This window comes from Haemaphysalis longicornis, unplaced genomic scaffold, assembly GCF_048455015.1.
Source record: "Haemaphysalis longicornis isolate Haplotype H1 unplaced genomic scaffold, Haemaphysalis longicornis Haplotype H1 scaffold_6, whole genome shotgun sequence".
Classification (NCBI taxonomy): domain Eukaryota; kingdom Metazoa; phylum Arthropoda; class Arachnida; order Ixodida; family Ixodidae; genus Haemaphysalis; species Haemaphysalis longicornis.
The window spans coordinates 103,401,586-103,422,384 of record NW_027526407.1 but is presented as its reverse complement, the minus strand read 5'-3'; the positions used below and the strand labels follow the sequence as shown (position 1 = coordinate 103,422,384).

Here is a 20,799-nt window from a genome sequence, read left to right as displayed (position 1 = left end):
ACGTCGTCAAGCCCCCGGAAGCACTGCAACTCTCCGGTAACATCAGGAAAAACTGGCTGGTATTCAAGCACAAGCTGCAGCTGTTCATCACCGCTACGGAACCGGAGAATCCCCGCCCATCGGCCGTAAAAGCAGCGATTCTTCTGAGCACCGCGGGGGACGAGGCGCTCGATGTCTACAACAACTTCTCGTTGGCCGCAGGTGAGAGCAGAGAAGATTATGACACGTTAGTGCGGAAGTTTGAAGACTATTGTGTCGACCAGGGTATTGAAGTCTACGAAAGGCACATTTTTCGACTGCGAACACAGGAAGAGGCCGAGCCTTTTGAGCGGTTCCTACGGGACTTAAAAAAGCAAGCAAAGCTGTGCAACTTTGGCTCACTTGAAGAGTCTATGATCAGGGACCAAGTGGTTTTTGGGACAAATAATGCAAAACTTCGAGAAAAGTTGCTAAGTGACAAAGACTTAAACTTGCAGAAAGCAGAAGAAATTTGCAAAGCCGCTGAGATTTCTGCCCTTCAGAGCGCAGCATGGTCAAAGGAAAGCCTGCACGTTGACTTCACACGCCGGACAAACCGCATGAAGTTTGCGAATGGGACTCGGTGTCGACATTGTAACAAGGTACATGCCCCCGAGCGGTGCCCGGCATACGGAAAAACGTGTTATGCATGCAAGAAACGAAATCACTTCGCTGCATGCTGCAACAATGCTGGCAGGATAAACGAGGTGCACAAGTCGGAAGAAAGCGACGAAAACTTTGACATCTTGGGCATCAGCGTTTGCGGCGTCACCGGAGCCATAGGAGCGGATTGGATGGTTCGCGGCAAAATAGCCGGTCAGGAGATACAATTCAAGGTAGACACCGGGTCTCAGGCAAATTTGCTGCCCCCAACTCTGTTCGACCGAATCGCCAACGCAAGCACTCCGCGAAAGAGCGCAGCCGTCCTCACCGCATACAACGGCAGCGCAATCATGCACGTTGGCGTGGCGACCGAAGATCTCCAGATCAGTGGAGCGCAGCATTCCGTCTCGTTCTTTATCGTGAAAAAGGGGCGCCAAGCCATCCTTGGCTTACAGGCGTGCCAACAGTTTGGCCTGATACCGGTGACGACGGACGCTGTGAATGTAGGCGGTGAGCGGGCACAATTCCAGCTTGCATTTCCTGAGCTCTTCAGCGGGACAGGCCGCGTCAAGCGACCCTACAAAATGGTGCTACGAGAGGATGCCGTTCCAGTCGTCCAGCCTGCCCGCAGAGTACCCATAGCGTTGAAAGGGCGCCTGCGACAAGAACTTCAAAGAATGGAAAAGGCCTCAATCATCGTCAAGGTGGATGAACCAACCGATTGGGTAAGCCCCCTGGTTGTTGTGCACAAAAAGGATGGCACGCTTCGCATTTGCATGGACCCGAGAGCAGTGAACAGGAACATCAAGTGGGAGCACTATCCTATGCCTTCTCGAGAGGACATAGAGAGCGAGCTGGCAGGAGCAAAATACTTCTCCCGGCTCGACGCCAATGCCGGCTTTCATCAGATTCCTTTAGACGAGGCGACGTCACGAATATGCACTTTTGCGACACCATTTGGGCGGTACCGTTTTTTACGGCTTCTTTTCGGAATTTCCTCGGCCAGCAAGGTGTTCCAAAAGACGTTAACAGAGATGTTCGAAGGGCTGCCGGGAGTGCGCGTCTACGTAGACGACGTTTTAATATGGGGCGACTCAAAGGAAGAACATGACGAACGCGTCACTGCGGTGCTAAGACGGGCACAGGAGGAAGGGCTAACATTTAATCCAGCTAAGTGTGTGTTCTGCACCACACAAGTTACATTCCTTGCGAATTTATAGGAAGAGACGGAATTCGTCCTAGTCCCGATTTAATTGAAAGCGTCCGTGCCATGCCAGTTCCAAAAGATAAACAGGGTGTGCGTAGACTGCTCGGTGTCGTGAACTACTTTCGGAAATACCTGCCAGCATTGAGCGACAAAACAGCGATGCTTGGAAGCCTAGTGAAAGACGCCTCGGTGTCTGAGTGGACAACAGCCCATGAGCGAGAATGGGACCAGATCTGCGAAGCGCTTACAAATCCTCCGTTGCTGGCGCTTTTTGATAAAAAAAGAAACACAAAGATAACTGCGGACGCCTCAGGAACGGGTATCGGTGCTGCCTTATTGCAAAGACATGGGGGTGACTGGCGCCCAGTGACCTACGCTTCAAGGGCGCTGACGCCGAGTGAAGAACTATACGCCCATATAGAAAAGGAAACACTTGCAATCGTTTTCGCTTGTGAAAAATTTCATCAGTTTGTATATGGACGAAAGATTACGGTTGAAACTGATCACCGGCAATTAATTGCGATTGCCCAAAAGAACATTGGAGATATGCCACCCAGACTGCAACGGTTTTTCATCCGTCTGATGAAATTTGATTTTTTATTGCAGTTTGTACCTGGGAAGGACCTGTTACTCGCAGACATGCTGTCCCGGGCCGCACTACCAACTGGCGGAAACGACCAAGTTGAGGACGTGGACGTTCACACAACGCAAGTAGTCTCCAGCATCATAAGCAAAGCGACTATGTTACTACTACAAAAGGAAACCCTTGAAGATCCGCTTCTCAGCCGCACTATGAAGCAAATGGAAGATGGCATGGCAATAGACGGCGTACTGAAGCCGTGTGCGGAAGAGCTATCAGTGGTCAATGGAGTGATGCTCAAGGGTTGCACAGTGGTTGTGCCTAAATCGATGCGTGCGGAAATTCTTGAGCGAATTCACGAAGGCCACTTGAGTATGAACAAGTGTAAGGCTAGAGCTCGTAGATTGGTTTTCTGGCCGGGAATGAGCAGTGACATTGAACAACGAGCGCGAACTTGCAGCGTATGTCGAAAGTACGCATACAGCCAACCGAGTGAACCCCTCCTGCTACAGCCAACGCCCGACCGACCGTGGCATCGCGTAGGAATAGACCTATTTACATTCGCTGGAGATCACTACGTTGTTGTGTTTGATGCCCATTCTAACTTTCCAGACGTCGAGAAGCTAAGAGGTACCACGGCGGTGGAAGTAATCGACAAGATATCTGCTATCTTCTCTAGATACGGCATTCCCAGTCAAGTTTGCACCGACAACGGGCCTCAATTTGCATCGCGAGAGTTCGCGTCGTTCGTTCACCGGTATGACTTCGAGCATATCACGTCAAGTCCCGAGTTCCCACGGTCAAATGGCTTAGCTGAAAAGGGGGTGCAGATCGTGAAGCGTATTCTAAAGAAAACCCACGAGTCTCGTGGTGATGTATGGCTGGGTCTGTTGGCTTATCGATCTTCTCCCCTTGACAGCGGTCCATCACCCGGAGAACTACTGCAAGGTCGACGCCTGCACGCCACACTTCCTGAATACAATGTCGACGGAGGGATCCCCGTAATGAAACAGCGTCAATCTTCCCGAGGCAGGCCACTACCACCCTTGGAAGCCGGAAACGTGGTCCGGATCAACACGGAAGCTGGTCACGCCGAGCGAAAGTGGTAACGGAGACTGCACCGCGATCATACGTGGTGAGAACAGAAGACCACGGCCTCCTCAGACGCAACCGACAGCACTTGCTGCGAACGGACGAAAACTTCGACGGCGAGGTCAGCCACGTCGGTGACGGTAACCAGCACCCCGACGCGAGGCCCTCGACGGAGTGCACTGACAGACATCGAGGCAACATCACGCCGGGAAACCCACCAGGCAGTCACCAGGCGGAACCAGCTCATCCAGGTGGTGATTCTAACGCCACCACTTCACCAGAGACTCCAGGAAGCCCACTGGCTGGACTACGCCGGTCAGGACGCCAGCGCAGCGAACCGAAGCGCCTTCACTACGGGCCATCCTTCAATCAAGTAAACGAGTGCAAAACAAATCAGTGTTTTGAAAATGTGTGAAGAGAAGATGTAACAGACCGGGCTATCTGCTATCGGCATTCGCCCTAGGCGATATCGTCTCGCCCTCCTCTCCCCCCTTCCGTCTGCTTTACTTTCCTTCCTGGCTTTCTTTCCCCCTTCCCCGCTGTGAACAGGGCTACTTAAGTGCAGCAAATAAACGGCCGGGGGTCTTTCGTCTTGGCAAGGCCCAACCAAATGTTCATCGTCGCCTTGTTTCTAAGCCAAACGTTACAAACAGTGAGACCAAAAAAGCTTTGCTTTAGAAAGGCTGTTGATACAGACCCCCAGGAAAGCTAGCAAAAAGTTCTACAAAGCGCTTGTCATAGACTGGCCGTTCATCGACTCAGCCCTTTGAGTACTTGTTCAATGACCCTGCTGATAACACGAACTTCATGCGGCCTCGGGATGTGAGCTTGTTCCAAGAAAATATCTCCCATAAATTAATTTAAGTTGCTCGTAAAGCCACTGACCTTGAGTAGAATTTTCAAGCCTTTCAGGAGAGTTAAGAAGTATTTGAGAGCAAGGTATACTAATGTTGTTATTAAAGCCCAGATATCCCCGTGTTGCCTTTGTCTGACGCTTTTCCCCTCTCACGCGAGCAAAGTAAAACTTGATATTAGGGTAAAAAAACGTGTATGCGTATATTCCACTTGGTGGTTTAGGAAAGTCAATCGCAAATACATACGCAATGAGAACCACGTTTTTTGTCTGACAGTTTTTTTTAACGCAGTGATTTTCAAAAACCATCTACTACGTGACACATATGTGTTTGTGCTCTGACGAAGTGATTTTTAAATGTCGACAGAGAGACATTCACGTTTTATAAAATATTGGGAGTTCCTCAAGCTGTGGAGTCTTATTTCTATTTGGAATGCATACTGGAGCCTCCGTAAGCGTTCTGCTAATAACGCTGCCATTTGGTATGTTTCTTTTTAATTCTTTGCTATGCCACTAACGGTAATACCGGGTTATTGACGCTGCCCTGCCTTGAGGCGGAAATTGACGCAGGTGTGTAGACAGGAACAGGACGTTTTTGTATGTGTATGGTCAAGTTAAGAAAAAAATACTTAGTGCTTCTTATGATTTGGCAGATATAGTTGAACGGTTACAGCACAGTTGGTGTAAGCCGTACCAACCAGTTGTTATTTTTATATTTGTTGCCTGAAGCGTTTGTGTCCATGTTTATGTTCACAAGCGCGACGTGTTGGAGTTTCCGTATTCGGGATTCAGTTAATAAAAAATACGATTTTCCAAATTCTGAAGAAAAGGAGGTGCGCAAGTTTTTATTGGTAGTACAGTTGAAGGAGTAATACGTAATCCCGAATTATTAGGCATCACAGATTAGGATAGTATTAGTAAACTTTAACAAAATACTGTCTCAAACAGATGATTGATTGTTGATCAGGCGTTAGTTTAATGCATAATGCTAGTTCAGGCAACAAAAAAAGCAGTGGAAGATTACTCAGTTTTCTGAGGTAAATGAACCGAAAGAACCATACAATCTTAAAAACGTCAATAATCTAGTACTGGAGCTTACTGAAATGAAACTTTGCTGAATGCTTTCCATTGCTGGGTAATGAGGACAGGGCTCTTTCGCGTAGCTAGTACCAGACGTAATTCTGTTTCTGCCGTACGTATTTGAAATAATGGCGCGACAAGGTTGGATGCTGAGACGTATTTCCATCGTGATAACATTCAGAAATAATATTCCTCGCAATTTAAAGACGATATGCGTATTTGTTCATTTTAGCAGATGAAACAATTGCACTTGTAAGTTTGAACACGGTTCGGAAAATAAGCGGAAACTGAGCGTAAACACACCTTCTTTCAAACAAACGTGCTCTGTGTCATTGGCACGTACAATATAGAACGACACCAAAATAAATGTGTTTTGCATGCGTAATGGCCTTACAGTGGCGGTGGGAATAGTTGGGTGTTATAGTGAACTTTCGTTTAAAAACTCTACACCGCTTGTATCCGATCATATCCCAAAACAAGCTGCGCAAGGGTTTACGGTCCTGCATATTCTACAGTCGTGTCTGGTCTTATGTCATTTATGGCCGCACACATTTACCAATTATATTGTTTAAAATAAAGCGTAAGCGGCCGTCCGCAACACTGTTGTTATGGTTATAAGGGTCAAAAATTGTAAACTTGCGTACTTTTAATTGCCGTCATTTTTTTGCCGTCATTTTTTTTTCCGGAAAACAGCTTTCATCACCACCGCAGTCGCCACAAAACAGACAGCCTGAACAATGGCCGAGTAGTGAAAAGTTCCCTTCGCGCTAAGCGACGGGGACACGATGTGCCACATGGTGCCATCCGTACGCTGGAGCGTTGTTCAATACTAACACCCTGTGCAACTTAATCTTGCAATGCGAAATAGCCGATAGCGTCAATTATTACTGCATCCTAACATGACGCATGAAAGGAAGATTAGCAAGAGTATTTTCCGAGATTGTGCGTTATAATGCATTTGAGCACGTACCCGCTTTACGCAAGCAGCCGTAGCCTGAAGCTGCTGAAAACCGTGCTCGAAAAAATTCTCTCGGTTGCTTTCCTTTCTCAGATGTGCTGATGTTCCTACTTTACATTTGCAGCGCTTGGGAACCATAACGTGGTTTTTCCCAGGCTCGTCGAAGGGCGATCTCTAAATGAAGAATTAATTTTGCATATAACGGATGGAGTTACACTAAAGCTTAAAAAAAGCTCGGTTGCTGCTCCGCAGGTACGCGTTGTAAGCTTCAACAATGGCGAAGAGGTGACAAAAATTGTAAGTACACAATCAAATTTTCAAGCTTAGAGTGTCCACAGTATAGCTGCATACTCTAAGCGTTCCAATGCTGTTCTGGCTTTATACATTTGTTTTCTCAGTCTGTGTAATGCAGTGAAGTTCCTAAATGGCTAGTACGACTATAGAACTTTGTCTTGAGCAACCAGTTAAAAGATTGGAACTGCTTCGGTCCTCGCTGAAAAATAAAATATACGAGGACGCCACACAGTCCTTATATCAGTCACTGCCACAGCATTGGTGTCTATTTGCCGAATGTGTCCACCCACCGCAGCCAAAACCTACATCTCCAGCGCCATCGTCATCATCAATTCCATCACCGCATTCGTTGTTTTCTCAATCATCACCATTCAAATCGGCCTCATTCTTTCTAACAGACGAGGTGTTTAGCCGGAGCGTTGTCCATCCCTCATACCGAAAATCCTCGAAGCCTAACGAAGAAAAATGTCTCTAGAGAGGTCCCAGGATTCGAACCCGGGACATTTACACCATGAAACCAGCTGCTTAACAACTGGCGGGTTAGGGGGCCGATCCCGTACTCCTCGGCCAGCCAAAGGCCCGAGGAGTACGGGATCGGCAGCGGCGGAGAAGAATAACTTGTGCAGCAAATTGGATAGAAAAAATGGCAGCATCTCCACTTCGCGGATGTTGGTGAGGGTGCGGTGTACGGGGACTCGAAATGGCATCCGAGTTGCGCCCCGAGTGACATCCGATTTGCGCCCAGACGGTCATTTGATTTGTGCCGTGAGTGGCACTTTGATTATTTCATAAATGAAACTGCGACTCGCGGCTCAAATCGATTTTTGCTTGATTTTCACTTGATGGTGGTGTGCGCACAAATGGACGCGGACGGACATTGGGTGGTCCTAAGGTACTGCGCACCCTTACAGGCGAGGGAGTAAGCCGTTTGACTCTCGGGTAGTAACTCACTATCGTACCACAATGGGTAAGATGACTGACACTAACTCTGTGTGGACTAGCAGACAGAGGCTCGAATCCTGCCGGATCATGTGTTATTTCTGCAATTGTAAATGCTATGCGCACGGACGCGGACGGACATTGTATGGTCCTAAGGTACTCCGCACCTAAAAAACGCACCCCGTGGGTGAAATCGAACCTGAGTGCCTCACGTTATGAAACTGGAGTATATATCCTATTGAGCTATTATCACATTCCGGGCGCACAGCATTGCCTTTGGATTCGTAGCGCGCGCGTTGGCTTTTGACTTGACGGCGGGTTCCAGCGCGTTCTAATGCGTTCCACTTTGGGATAGATGCGAAAGCCTGCAGACGAAATCATGTGGGCCTGCCAGTCATGGGGAACATTCAGCGGCAAGTGGAAATCTATCTGAGGTGGAACATCCGGGTCTCCGAAGGAAGAGGGGCGGCCAGCTCGAATGTTTCTCCAGCGTCGCACCGCTAGTGCGCTGCGCCACTTTTTGCACCGTATTTTTCTCATCTCGATTACTACGAATGACCACCCGCGTTCGCACCACGCAGCAGAGGGGATATTTACGTAGTTTTGTAATAAGCGTACTGACAAATCACGTGTATTCCCTAAAACATTTCTCTAAAAGACAATTCTAAGTCGAGGGTCACAACCAAATTTCTTCGTTCCCCCTAGGTAATTTTCCTTTGTGCAAGTTTAATCTCGTCTGTGATACTTGGTACCTCTGCTGACATTAAAAAAAAGTAGCATGTACCGAGAACATAACCTGATACTGGAATAATTGCAACTCCGGCAATTACCATGCTCGAATTACGCACGTACGCATCGGTACGTTTATTTTATACACCCTGCCAAGTAGGTTGTTTTGACACATTTACTAGGCCTTCCGTTAATAACGTATTCAACGAAGCGTTGTGATGGCGTACTCTCAAGGTCGGGTTAAACATTCCGCAGTTTTGTGGTTTGAACCTTAGCAAGGCGCGAGTTTACTGAATTTTGTTTTTAACTCCATTGCTTTTAGAGAAGTTTCGCTGACAATTTGGACATCAATTAGAGCCCTTTTTACAGTTTTATTCTTTGCGCCGATGACTTTTTGTGTTCCCTCTGTCGGAATTTTTGTGTGATGTCTGTGTGTCAGATGCGCGAGATTCCTCGACCACCCAGATCAACCATGCTTCCACCAATGATGTCCTTACTACAAACGTGAAAGCAGTTACTATAGAGATTTCAATGGTAGTACATGATTCAGTGTGTAAAGGTGCGACGAGACGAAAGATCCAACGGGAAGAAAGGTCCAACAGCGATCTTCCATCTCGGTGGATCTTTCATCTCCTTGTACATTGAGGCTCAATGGGACCTTTTGTTTGGGTGTATAATTTTTCAGTGGATATTCAGGCTCGATTGGACCTTCTCTCTCGGTGGATATTTGGTCTTGGTGGATATTCAGACTCGATTGGACTTTCCGTCTCGGTGGATCTTTCATCTCGTTGTGCATTCAGGCTCTTAAGTATTACAGTAAAACCTCGTCCATCAGAAATTCGGATAATTCGGAGTTCCCACTCCTCCCCTTCAAAAATGTACATTTTCCTATCGTCGCGGACTTTCGTTATTTCGGCGCAAATTTACGCACGCACGGCCTAATTATTCGAACGCCTTCTCGAAACGTTGGCCGGAACGCGCCGTCCTTCGCTAACTCGCTCTCTCCGCCTTGCAGAAAGGAGGTGCGGATTCGAGCGTATATCGCGGCCAGTAAACAGCCGACGGCGATTCACATGCGTGTGGGCGAATACGCCAGTAGAATTTGTGGCAGTCTGTTTTAAGCATAGGGGATTTGTTCGGCCCCCGCACTGGGTTGTATGCAGGTGAGCTACATGCAGAGCTCAAAAATATACCCAGTGCACTTCCTTTCCTTTTCCTTTCCCTCAAACCATAAACAACAACATAGAGATTTCGTTGATCAGCTCCCCTTCGACGTTGAGCTTGCTGACTATCAGCAAGGCTTGGGAGTGGGCTAGTTGGTGTTTTAGCATCTTGAAGTGCAGAGGTGCGCTGCCTGACACGAAACGTAGGACAGGGTTAGTACCACAAAAACCGACAAGGTGAGGCGCAAACTATCAACTGTTTATTATCTTGTGAAGGGGTGGCGGTTATATATGACGGAAATGAAGAACATGCACGAAAAAAATAACAATAAAACGCTACACGTGACATGATATCTATTCCTCATTTAGGAAACTTATTTCACGCGCCGAAAGCCGGATAGAACGGGCGCTAACTTTCCGGCTTTCGGCGCGTGAAATAAGTTTCCTAAATGAGGAATAGATATCATGTCACGTGTAGCGTTTTATTGTTATTTTTTTCGTGCATGTTCTTCATTTCCGTCATATATAACCGCCACCCCTTCACAAGATAATAAACAGTTGATAGTTTGCGCCTCACCTTGTCGGTTTTTGTGGTACTAACCCTGTCCTACGTTTCGTGTCAGGCAGCGCACCTCTGCACTTCAAGTTGCTGACTATGTTCCCATTGATGATGGCGGTGTTTTTGCTGGACATTTAACAACACGGTTCTTGCCTTTTCGAGATACCACTGGAGTGCTCTATGATATATTGTGGCGTTCGGATTCTAGAGCTTGTATAAGTGCCGCATGACCGTCCGGCATAAGAAAGCCCTCCCCCTCCACCCCCGACCAACGAAGTCCGTTTTTTGGGAGCAGGATGCGTTGGTGCAGAGCCTCTATGCGGCGGAAAGCGATCCACCAGAGTGGCTGCACCTGTTGCACGCGGGTGTCTACTTGCTGAATTTTTGACGGCTGGCTTATTGTTGCTGCTGTAGTGCGATGGTTCTGGGATATCTCCTAACTTTTTTATTCCATATTAACTGCTGCTGTTTATTGCAGTAAAGAAGAAATGTGGGATGGACGAGTGGTCTGAAGCACTAGATGCAGTGCATCGTAGGAGCAGGTTTGAAACTCTGGTTGAATTTGTTTTTTTTGGCAGTTGATTTCTTTTTGTATAGGTAATGTGTTTCCTACTGCATTCACCGCTTTGCGCTGCAATCATCATTGTATTATTAGTGAGTTTTCAGAATGCGTGCAGGCAGACACTGAAGCGCGGGTGAGTTTTCGTTGACGTGGTGTTGTGATATCACCGACATCTTGCAGGCATAGTGTTGAATCCGCCGAATGTCGGCCTCGTGCGAACGCCCCTCTTATGACACAGAGAGGAGCCAGGCAAGCTCCGAAGTTGAGGGAGACGCGCCTCACAGTTGAGCGTCTCCGATGGCGCGGAGGGCGTGCAGCCACTTCGTACGCCTCAGTCAGTGAATGTTCCTATTCTAAGCAGGGCTAACAGACGTATCTGACTTATTATGGAGCCGACAACGACAGCCAACCAGCGGTAACCTTGGACGCCAAGCATGTTGTTGCGGGGAACCAAAACCGACACTGGTTTGAACAGCTGTAAAAAAACACCTCATTCCGGTGCATAAGCTTGTTGCTAATGATGTTAAGCTTTTTTCTAAGCAAATAACATTGACAAACAATCAAGTGCGTATACACGAAGCCTTGGGCATTGTCGATTTACATCGCGCGACGTATCGTCGTCAGTGGTGTAGTGGTTACGGCCGCCGCTGAGGCGCATGGCTATGTTTTCTTCCTTTGGATTTTATAAATAAATACTGCTTTATCGGCTGCACAAATGATGAATCTATGCAATGCAAATACAAATAGAAGTTTGAGGGAGTCACTTAAGCGACTCTTTAAAGGTACACCGAAGTGATTTGAAAACATTTTGAGACTAAAGTGTGGAGTCCTATATGCCAGGTGCTGACTACCCCGAGTGTGTTTACGTCACCTGATTGAGTAGAAAAATGAATTGCAAGGTGATAATCTTTTCGCATTCTCCTTACTATTTCCCGTGACGTTTCTTATGGGGCAAACTTGTCTTGTAATAGGATCGGATGATGTTTAACGTACTAAATTTTATTCTTACGCTATTGTGTTTTGCCAATGCTATTTTTTCTTTGGGAAAAACTTTAGTACAATTGGCATGAAGTGACATTGTGAAAATGTAGTTTCGAGGCTTACTTTTGGGGAGTTCGAGATAGTTTCGGTTTCCGTTCCGGTGTGCGATACATTCATGATTTTTTACGACATTTGTAATCGCGCATTAGTCATACTTCAGAAATCGCCATGACCCACTATTCACATGTTATTGACTGCAGAAATGGCGGGGATAAACCTCATCGCACCGCTTCAAGAAAGAAGTATTGTTTCACTCAGTAAGGAAGGGCAAGCCTAGATGGACGCAGTGGATGAACTCCGGTGCTCTAGTTCATTAGCGATGGTCAACCCCGTCTCTCCCGCACCTACGGATTTCACCTACATGTCTTTTGTCCGTAGTACTCACCTTTCCGTCGGTGAAGTGGCCAATTAAACACCGTCGGTCAATAAAAAAGCCCTATATCCCTAGATATGAACTCTCACAGCGGCTGCCACTTGCTTTGTGCTTCATTAAATTAGGCTTCGGTAACAAGCAATCAGGCCTAAGGTACATATAAAAAGTAGCTGTTTTTTCGCGCTGTTGTTCTTCAGTTTATAATGAACCAACTGGCCCCACTTCAGACATTAATAAAAAGTAGATATGTTGAGGCCCACCCCCGTTCTGTCGGAAATAGCTGTTTTTGTGTTGGATTGCTGTAACTTGAGCTGCTAAGCTGAACCTTGCTTGAATAACGTTTGTGTTATCGAACGGAAATGTGTGGTCGTGCTGAATACCGGTATGTCATTTCACCGTGTAAAAAGGTTTAACGGTTTACATAAGAGATTTCTGTAGGTTTAATTTCCTTGCTACGTACATCTTGGCTCTTATCTGGCTTTAGATTTTCTGCAGGCGATCCCTTCGCACAGGCATATACAGCTTACAGCGAAACGCCATATGTTCATTATATGAAACAATACTTGCTCGCTAGAAACAATCATCATCATCGTCATGATCACCAGCCTACTCAGTCCCACAGCAAGACGAAAGCCTCTCCCATTGCCCTTCAAACGCTCCTGTGCTGCGCTGTTCGAGTCCAATATTTACCCGCGAATTTCTTGATTTCATCCGCTTTATAAGGTCAGTCTCTTAAGTCAAAAACATGCAACCAAGAGGTCATGATAACTTCTGAAGTATGGTTACTGCGCGATCACAGATATGGTTGGAACCTTTGGGTGTGTTGAACGGCGAAACCGAAACTAGTTCGAACTCTCCAAAAATAAACCACGATAACTATATTGCGATACACACTTGTCACGACTTGTGCTAAACCATTTCCTAAAAACATCTTTGCGACAAAAGCAGTAAACATGCGTAAACTCTGAAGTCTTGGTCATTGCCCATTACATCGCAAGTTTAGTTTGCGTCATTTCGCGGTACTGCTACAGTTGTTGCGGCCGCCGCAGACCTCGCATGCTATTTTTCATTCATTCGGGGTTTAAAACTTAAATACGCAGTGACCTACTGCATAAACGACGAACACCATGTTTATTTGCGCACGTCTATGCATTGCAAACGCAAAAAGAAGTTAACAAAATTGAGAAAAGCGGTTTGTTGCGACTTCGAAACCAATTAACTGCGTTGTGAAGTATTCATAAAATTGCAATTAAGCTCTTTCTCGGCGTGTGCATTTTTCACGGGACTCTTCATAGCCTCCGCTTCCTCCAAGCAGTTCAATGATTGGCGGATAATGAAGAAAGTAACAGATTGGCGCGACCCTCCAGCGAGGACCTTACAATGATGAAACTGCGTGTCTGCCTTTGCAAACAATAACATTAGGAAAAAATAATATAACAATCTCATTTGACACCATTTTATACCTACAATAAGGCAGCTCAGTGTATAATTAGGGTACTGCGCTAGTGAATACGAAGTGTGACTTGATTCCTAGTAATGACAGTCATTTTTCTATCAAGTAAAATCAGAGCAGCAGAACTATAAAGTAGCATAAGCAAGAACGTCTATGTAGTTCGAGTGTTGCTCCCTTTCAAATCAATTAGGGTTCATAAATTGGTCCGTAGCCCATCCTTCACCTCCCACGGTCTCACAGTATCTTTTACTCGGACATTCCAGTGTCGACTGAATTTTAACACTTCGAAATAGTTTGGCATCCCCGGATTACTTTTAGCTTTCCGCAGAAGTAATACACTGCAACTTTATAGTAATTAACAGCTTTATTTGAAATGATGGAGCGAAACAGTGACAAGGCTGGTTGCCAATGCTGCAGCGATTAACTTAAGTATTCGGGTATCTATCGGGATACTTTTGTCTGCACGTTTATTCCCGACGAGCTTAGCGTGAATCAAGATTTAGAAGTGCGCCGGTGAACTTAATGGGATAGGTCTTGCGTTGATTTCAAATAAAATGACAAGTGCAAGAAGTTAGTTTTCCCAACCAACTTGTATTTATTAAACTATGATTTTCTGTCCTCCTTCTTCACGTGTATTTAGTGATGCGACCACACTGTATATGAGAAGCTCAACGGATTAGACCCTGACAAACTGCAGTACCCAAAGCGAGACTTTGTTTTTTTGTTTTAGTGACACACCATATTGCTGAATTCGGCTAAAACATCGCGCGACAATACGCTCGCGTGCAACAGGTTACACATACGCAAAACGGAGTCTTGCAAGCATGAGACTAACAATATCATCAAAATGGTCAGCTCACTTCGATGGGGCAAACTTTTATACAACAGATTCAAACCCATCGCCATCTGCTTTATCCGAATGAGCACACTAACTTGTCTTGTTCTTGAACCTTTCGTCTTAGCGGATGGTGCATCTCGGTGGAGATCAAGCTCAATTGGATCTTATATGTCGATGAGCATTCAGGCTCGATTGGATCTTCCATCTCGGTGGATGTTTCGTCTCGCCGATCATGTGGCGGATTGCACCTCCCGACTGCAATGAAATCCCGGTATTGCTAAGATCAGATTAACAATTTTTTCAGATTGACGAACATTTTAGAAGAACGTATTTAGAAGAACGTATCGAATTTTATCATCCTCATGTAAACTAACACTTCAAATTAAGGAATTCTGAGTTTACGAAATTACTCGTGTTGGTCTGAACGACGACTACTGGTGGGCATGTACAACTATCATCATCAGAATAGTAAATGCGCGTTAGCTCTATCGCCGTCGCCTGCGCTTGGGGGGGTCTCGTCGCCATGCTAGCCAGTGGCGGCGAAAAGACAGTGAAAAATGCGAGGCATGGGATGAAGTCGCCGAAAAGATCGCCGTGGATGCTGGAGTAAACTTTGAAAATTACGTGCAGTGCGACGATGAAGGAAGCACGTATGCTGAACTGACGACTGAAGACATCGTCAACACCGGTCGTCGCGATGACGGAACCAGCGACGAGGACACCGAGAGCGACGATGACGATGCTGGAACAGAGCCCTGAAGCCAAGGCGAAGAAGCCATTTTTAACGCCAATGTTTTGCATTGCGTAGCGAAACTGCGCACTTTTCTTAGCAGGTGCACCAATGCCACCGAGGCAGTGCACAAGAACATGGACAGCTTCGAATCGTTCGTCTTGCAGCAGTTGAGTGGCACACGTGAGGCAAAGATCACCGATTTCTTCCAATAAACGTGCATCCATACCCTCGTTAGAGGCTAACGCGATTGGGCACGTGTTTCCAGTAAAGGTAGGTGGATGCCTTAGTTAGGTGCACAATTCTGACCACGCATTTATTATTCTTTACTATAACGATTATTCAAAATAACTAACTATTTTTAGCGGTCCCTCGAAATTCGTTGTATCGAGATTTGACTGTAGGTGGCTCTTCCTTCTCGTTGGACATTCATGTCCCAAGCTGTAGTGGAGTGTGGTCATGTCCACTACATAAAGGGCAACAAAAATTATTCACGCCATTCTTAGTCTGCGTTTTAAGGCGTAATTTGATTGTCACTCTAAACCACATTATGTCGTTCGTGTTGAATTTTTCTTATCACGTGTTTAACGATATACACTTTTAGCCTCATGGCGCAGCGTATTTTGTGTATGCACGCCATTTTGCTTGGTCGCTACGGTTGCAACGCTAACAAAACAAGAAATACGTTCGGTAATCTGTTTTGTCCAGAGCAACACCATGGTATATGTAAAAGGGAGTTCAGGCAATCGACCCAAGAAAAATGTTGTGCTCTCCAGGAATAAACATGGCGCGTGCAAATAGCACACAAAGAAGTTGCAAATGCGCTAAGACACTGACATGTCTTTTAGGTATCACAAGCAGTTGACTGTGCATAAGGCGCACGATTTGGGGGAAAAAATTCCGATACGAAGTAGCCGTTTTTTCCACGAACTTATTTTATCATGTAATGTAATCGGCGGAAGAAACCAGAAGAAAATCCTGTACAACGTGACTGCCGAATGTTATAAAGACTAAGATAAGTTTCCTTTAGGGACAACTAACCCAAAGGCGGAAGGGCATTTGCCTTGAAGTTAAACGTGAGACTTCGTATAAACTGCAATGTATGATCATGTAGGCAAAAAAAACTGTCACCGCTTTTGTGTGCCATGAGACAAAGTAATGCAGTGAATAATTAGTTTGTGCACAGCCAGTGTTTCTGCAAAAACTGCCTGCAAATATTTTTCGAGGCATTCGAGGCAACTTGTGTCTGCACCTTAAGAACTGCGTTACTTTCGAACTAAAAAAACACTAAATATTGCCTGCAGTGGTGATATGCTAGAATAAGGTAGGGGCCAACACTGCTCTATACCTAAATACAAAAAGGGCTTAAAAAACATCCATGCTACAAAGGTTTAAAATGTAACGTTGTGCGGCTTGTTGCCTGGTTTATTTTTGGTGTTCATTCGAAATTTGTTACCGTTTCTGGCGGTACATTTTCACAGCTTGCTCTTTTAAAGTATTTGTTCATGGTTTTGCACCGCGGCCTATATTTTTAAAATTTTTCTTCCCCACTCCCTCTGTAATCTGACGGCGCTCATATATCGAATGAAATAAAATGGTGCAATGGTGCTCAGGGTGGTACCGCACCGTAGAAAAAATTCTTCAAGTAAATTATCCGGCTTGTCAGTAAAAGCGGTCACGTGTAAAGGATTCACCAAAAAAGAAAGTGAACTCTTTGGGTTGTCCCCCGAGCAGTTTACTTTCATTCTTCTTAGGAGTGAGTGGTCATTCAGCTACTTAGCTGTAAAACAAACTCAACGACATTTAAAAGCCTTTGGCAGTACGGGTCTTAGATTGGGGGATACTATTTTTCGCACCAAAATAAAACCTTTGGAACATAATAAACTCTAAAAGGCATAATGATGTCAAGATGGTTGTTGTCTGCGAAAGTGCAAAGAAATAACCGCGTGCTAAGAAACAACTTTTTGTTTTGAAAATAAACGCTGTGGTTTCCGTCTTGCCCGTCAATAAGGTACCTTACCAGTTGCCGCGTGTGCTATAAACCTAAATGCATATATTTGGCAGCAGTAGTTTAGAAATAGCTCAACAAGTTGTAAGCAATCGTTACCGGGAAAGAAACTAGTGTTATCCTACGCATGCACCAACAATTATGGAGCCAAAATAAAATACATTTTACACACAGAAGGTGTAGGGTCTAATTTGTGGCGCTGGCGAATGTCAGGATGCAGTGAAAACATTTCTTACCACGGGCTATTGCCCTAAGTGCCACCCAATGGCCATACAAATGTGTTCTCTCTGGTAAAGGGGTGTCACGTATGCCCCTATAATGTTACTTTTCGGATTGAGTGCGATGATTTAGTATGGCAAGTTTGTTAAGAAGTTGGAGAATGAAGCAGTTGTGCGGGCCTAGCTGATAAGCTGCTTTAGAATTTATTCTGTTTGTTTTGAGCCAACTATGCTGAGCTATTTTTGCAGGGACGCTATCACTGGCGAATATTTGATATGAGGGCTTATATTGCACCCAAAATACACGTCTTCCCAAAAATGCGTTTGGGTTTAAATGTGAAATTGACTTTAAGAAGTTCGAAGTTCGCTTGGTATTTGTGAGCTGGCTTTCTCACATTATGTGTTGCCCGGTTGAGCATGGCCATCTGCGGAGGGGTATGGCTATTAGGGGCGTAGCCAGGGTGGGTGCTTTGCTGTCAGAACACCCGAAGAAATTTTCGGAGCGGTGCGCTTTACCCTGTGTCCCCCTTGCGTTTCGGCCTTTTTGTCGTTCACGATGTTCACACTCCGCATCGGTATATTAGTATGTATATATGCAAAAATCAGAAAATTTGATTAAAAAGGAAGATAAAAGGACGCTTTAGCGAAACTATGTTTCCTTTTAGGTTTTTTTTTTGCCGGTGGCGTATAACACACTCCCTAAAAATTGGCTGGGGATTACGATATTCCCTAATGCGAGATTTGAGCGCAGCTGCTTTGACTGTGCAAATTGTGTTGAGGGAAAACGTTTCTGACGGACATATTTGTACGGTTACAGAAAACTTATATTTGCAGTGGCTGACGAAGCAGATGCACCGGTTGCCTCGTTCATTGTTCAGCGCTTACTGAGAGTTCTGGCGCCGGCGGTGCTGAGCCTCCGCTCTGGCAGGTAGTTTAGCTGCACCAGCTGACGAAGTACAAAAACAGTTGCTTCACTGGCAGTTCACCGCTGACTCCTGATGGCTACACTGCGCTGAGGCAGCACTCACTAGTTCGTTCTCTCGACGGCAGCTATGGTGAGCCTCTGCGTCGGCAGCGCGAAATGCGTCTCAGGAAGGGACCGCAAACCGCGTCTTAGGAAGCGAACGCACACCATCGTCACGCGCACGCCCCCTCACGTTTCCGCCAAGCGTCGCGCCATCAAGTGTCTCGTGAGGGCACAGCATACTGACCCTCCCTATTCGCTAACTTTCGGGGAGGCGTCTCGCGCCATGACGGCGAACCGCACTCCCCTCCCAATTTCTAATCCGTCTCTTCCTCTGCTTTCTTTTACTCTTCGGACTTGCCATCGTTCGTTAGATGATACCGAAGGCGACGTCCCTCAGACCACGAACGGGCGCATAAGGGCGGCGCCCTAAAATATGTTTGGTTACGCCACTGATGGCTACTCCCCCTTTCCACCGCCACCTCATCTTCACCAAATCGCGTATACTTCTCGCCACGCGGGGCGTTTCTCTTTCCCGTCACATTGTGCAGCACCGCGCGCAGTTTAGCTTTAACCTGTGTGCGCACTATGTATGTCTGCATTGTCCTCATTGACCAATCTTTTGTCTTTTGTCTGTGATGTTGAGATCGCGCAACTGTGTGTATAATTTAACTTAACAACTTCCCAACATATCGAAACACCTATCTAACCAATCTCACCAGAGCCCCACCTTCACGGATCTCTCTTCATGCAGTGGAAGGGCTCTGATTTTAGGGAGTCAATATTGGTACGTCGTTATTCAAATGTGTTTAACAAAAGTGTTTTACACTAGAACCATTTATTGCAGCAAACAGTGATAAAGCCGAAGAACCTATAGTCGCTTGTACTTCGGTAGATTTTTCAGTCACCTGTCATCCAGAGCAATGTTACTTCTTCAAGTTGCCTATGAATGCAACACCGATTGTACGCATAGCTCGGAACATTTGCAAGGTGTGACGACATGACACCGGGCCTATGTTGTATTTGCTGTGTATGTGCCAGTAATAATTACGTCATTAGAGATCCGTACGAAGAAGAAAAGTATTCATCATTTGAAGATCAGGTCATTCATTCCGTCAAACCTTTATTTCAGAAATAGGCGCCTCTCGGCTTTCATGACGTAGTGACGTAACCAGTCGGCCCCCTATTCTTCACGCCATTCACAAATAGCATCAACAAAGACCACTTGTACACTGGTCGTGCTGATCGCTCCTTGATAGCATGTATATCTCGATAGCGCCAGGAACAAGTTAAATCATCGGGCTTAAGTGTGCTGATACATTATTTGAGTACCATCTTTCTTGTTCTATTTCTCAGAGAAGATTGAGAGTTATAAACGGTAGCAAATATTTCCGATGTGAGAAAACTTCAATGCAAATTCTTGCCGAAAGAGGTAGTTTAAAAACACTTACACATAAAAATACTGTGGCTTCCACATAATGTGATCATATATATTGAATAAGCACTGATTTGCTTCACTAATAATGATTGCACATATCTTAGGTACACGCATCTGATATCATGTTATGTTTTGCGATTTGTAACGGGATTAGGGCGAAATATTGTTTATAGGTTATAACACAACCCTATAGCTTCATTTAGTCTTTGGACGTTGAAATTTTCGTCAATGTGTGATTACCTTTCCTGCCCCATGATGTGTTGTGATGTTCATTTCTAGTACGACGGAAATGAGATTCAGGAATCTATTTATCATGACGCAGACCAGTTGGCTGCGGTATCTCTCGTGCGAAGTAATGGTGCAGTTGAAGTGGTGAGTGTTTCACACTTTACCGTCCTATTTGATACACAAGATGTTCAAAGCAAGCAAGGGTGAAACTTTCAGTTATGTAGGAATTAGTTTTAAGCCCACAATTATTGCCCAAGAATGGAAATTACATTTCTTGTTTTTTGGGAATAAAAGGGTACGTTTCACGTAGTAAAATATTTAGCGTGTTTTTGAACTAAATTGCCTAATTTTTATAGCAAGGGTGTTAGTTTGAACACTGATTTTTCTTTTTAAATTGTTTTCTTCAGCTTTTGTCTGTTTGTTTTTGTTTGTTTTCGGAGAATAAGGCCGTTCAGTCAAGATTTGGCAACTTTGATACACAGTGCCCTGGAAACTGCGCGGGCAAAAACCGTGTAGGATGTAGAAGTAAAATTAAGTTTGTAATTGCTGCGCGCTCATTTTTATACGCCCCTATTTATTTTGTTTCCAATACACCTATTTTACTTCTCTCAGCCACTTTTATGGCAGAACCTACGAATTGAAAGCATGATGTTTACTGACACCAAAGGCTGTCATTTCGTAGCAGGATATTTACAATTGCGTGCAGGCCGAAAAAAGCCGCTTATGCCTTGGCAGTATTTGGCTATGAGCTGAACGGCTACGGAACCACAATAAATAAGTGAGCATTAAGTGTTCAGTGCCCATAATGCTAAACCCTTTGTTTAAATTGTAACAACTTATATTTGTGAGTGTGCTGACTGCAGCCAATTAT

General features: G+C 45.4%; 1 long non-coding RNA gene and 1 pseudogene across 2 annotated transcripts; both read left to right on the top strand.

Annotated features, from left to right (window-relative positions):
- The first annotated feature begins 1,179 nt into the window (after nucleotides 1-1,179).
- LOC144141836 (uncharacterized) lies at nucleotides 1,180-4,073 on the top strand (annotated as a pseudogene). The gene is made up of 2 exons (XR_013316713.1): nucleotides 1,180-1,346; nucleotides 2,435-4,073. The product of XR_013316713.1 is annotated as an uncharacterized LOC144141836 (transcript).
- A 643-nt stretch (nucleotides 4,074-4,716) lies between these two features.
- Nucleotides 4,717-20,057, top strand: LOC144141835 (uncharacterized). Its single transcript, XR_013316712.1, has 3 exons — nucleotides 4,717-4,835; nucleotides 6,516-6,688; nucleotides 19,980-20,057. It is a non-coding gene; the product is annotated as an uncharacterized LOC144141835 (long non-coding RNA).
- Nucleotides 20,058-20,799: the final 742 nt, after the last annotated feature.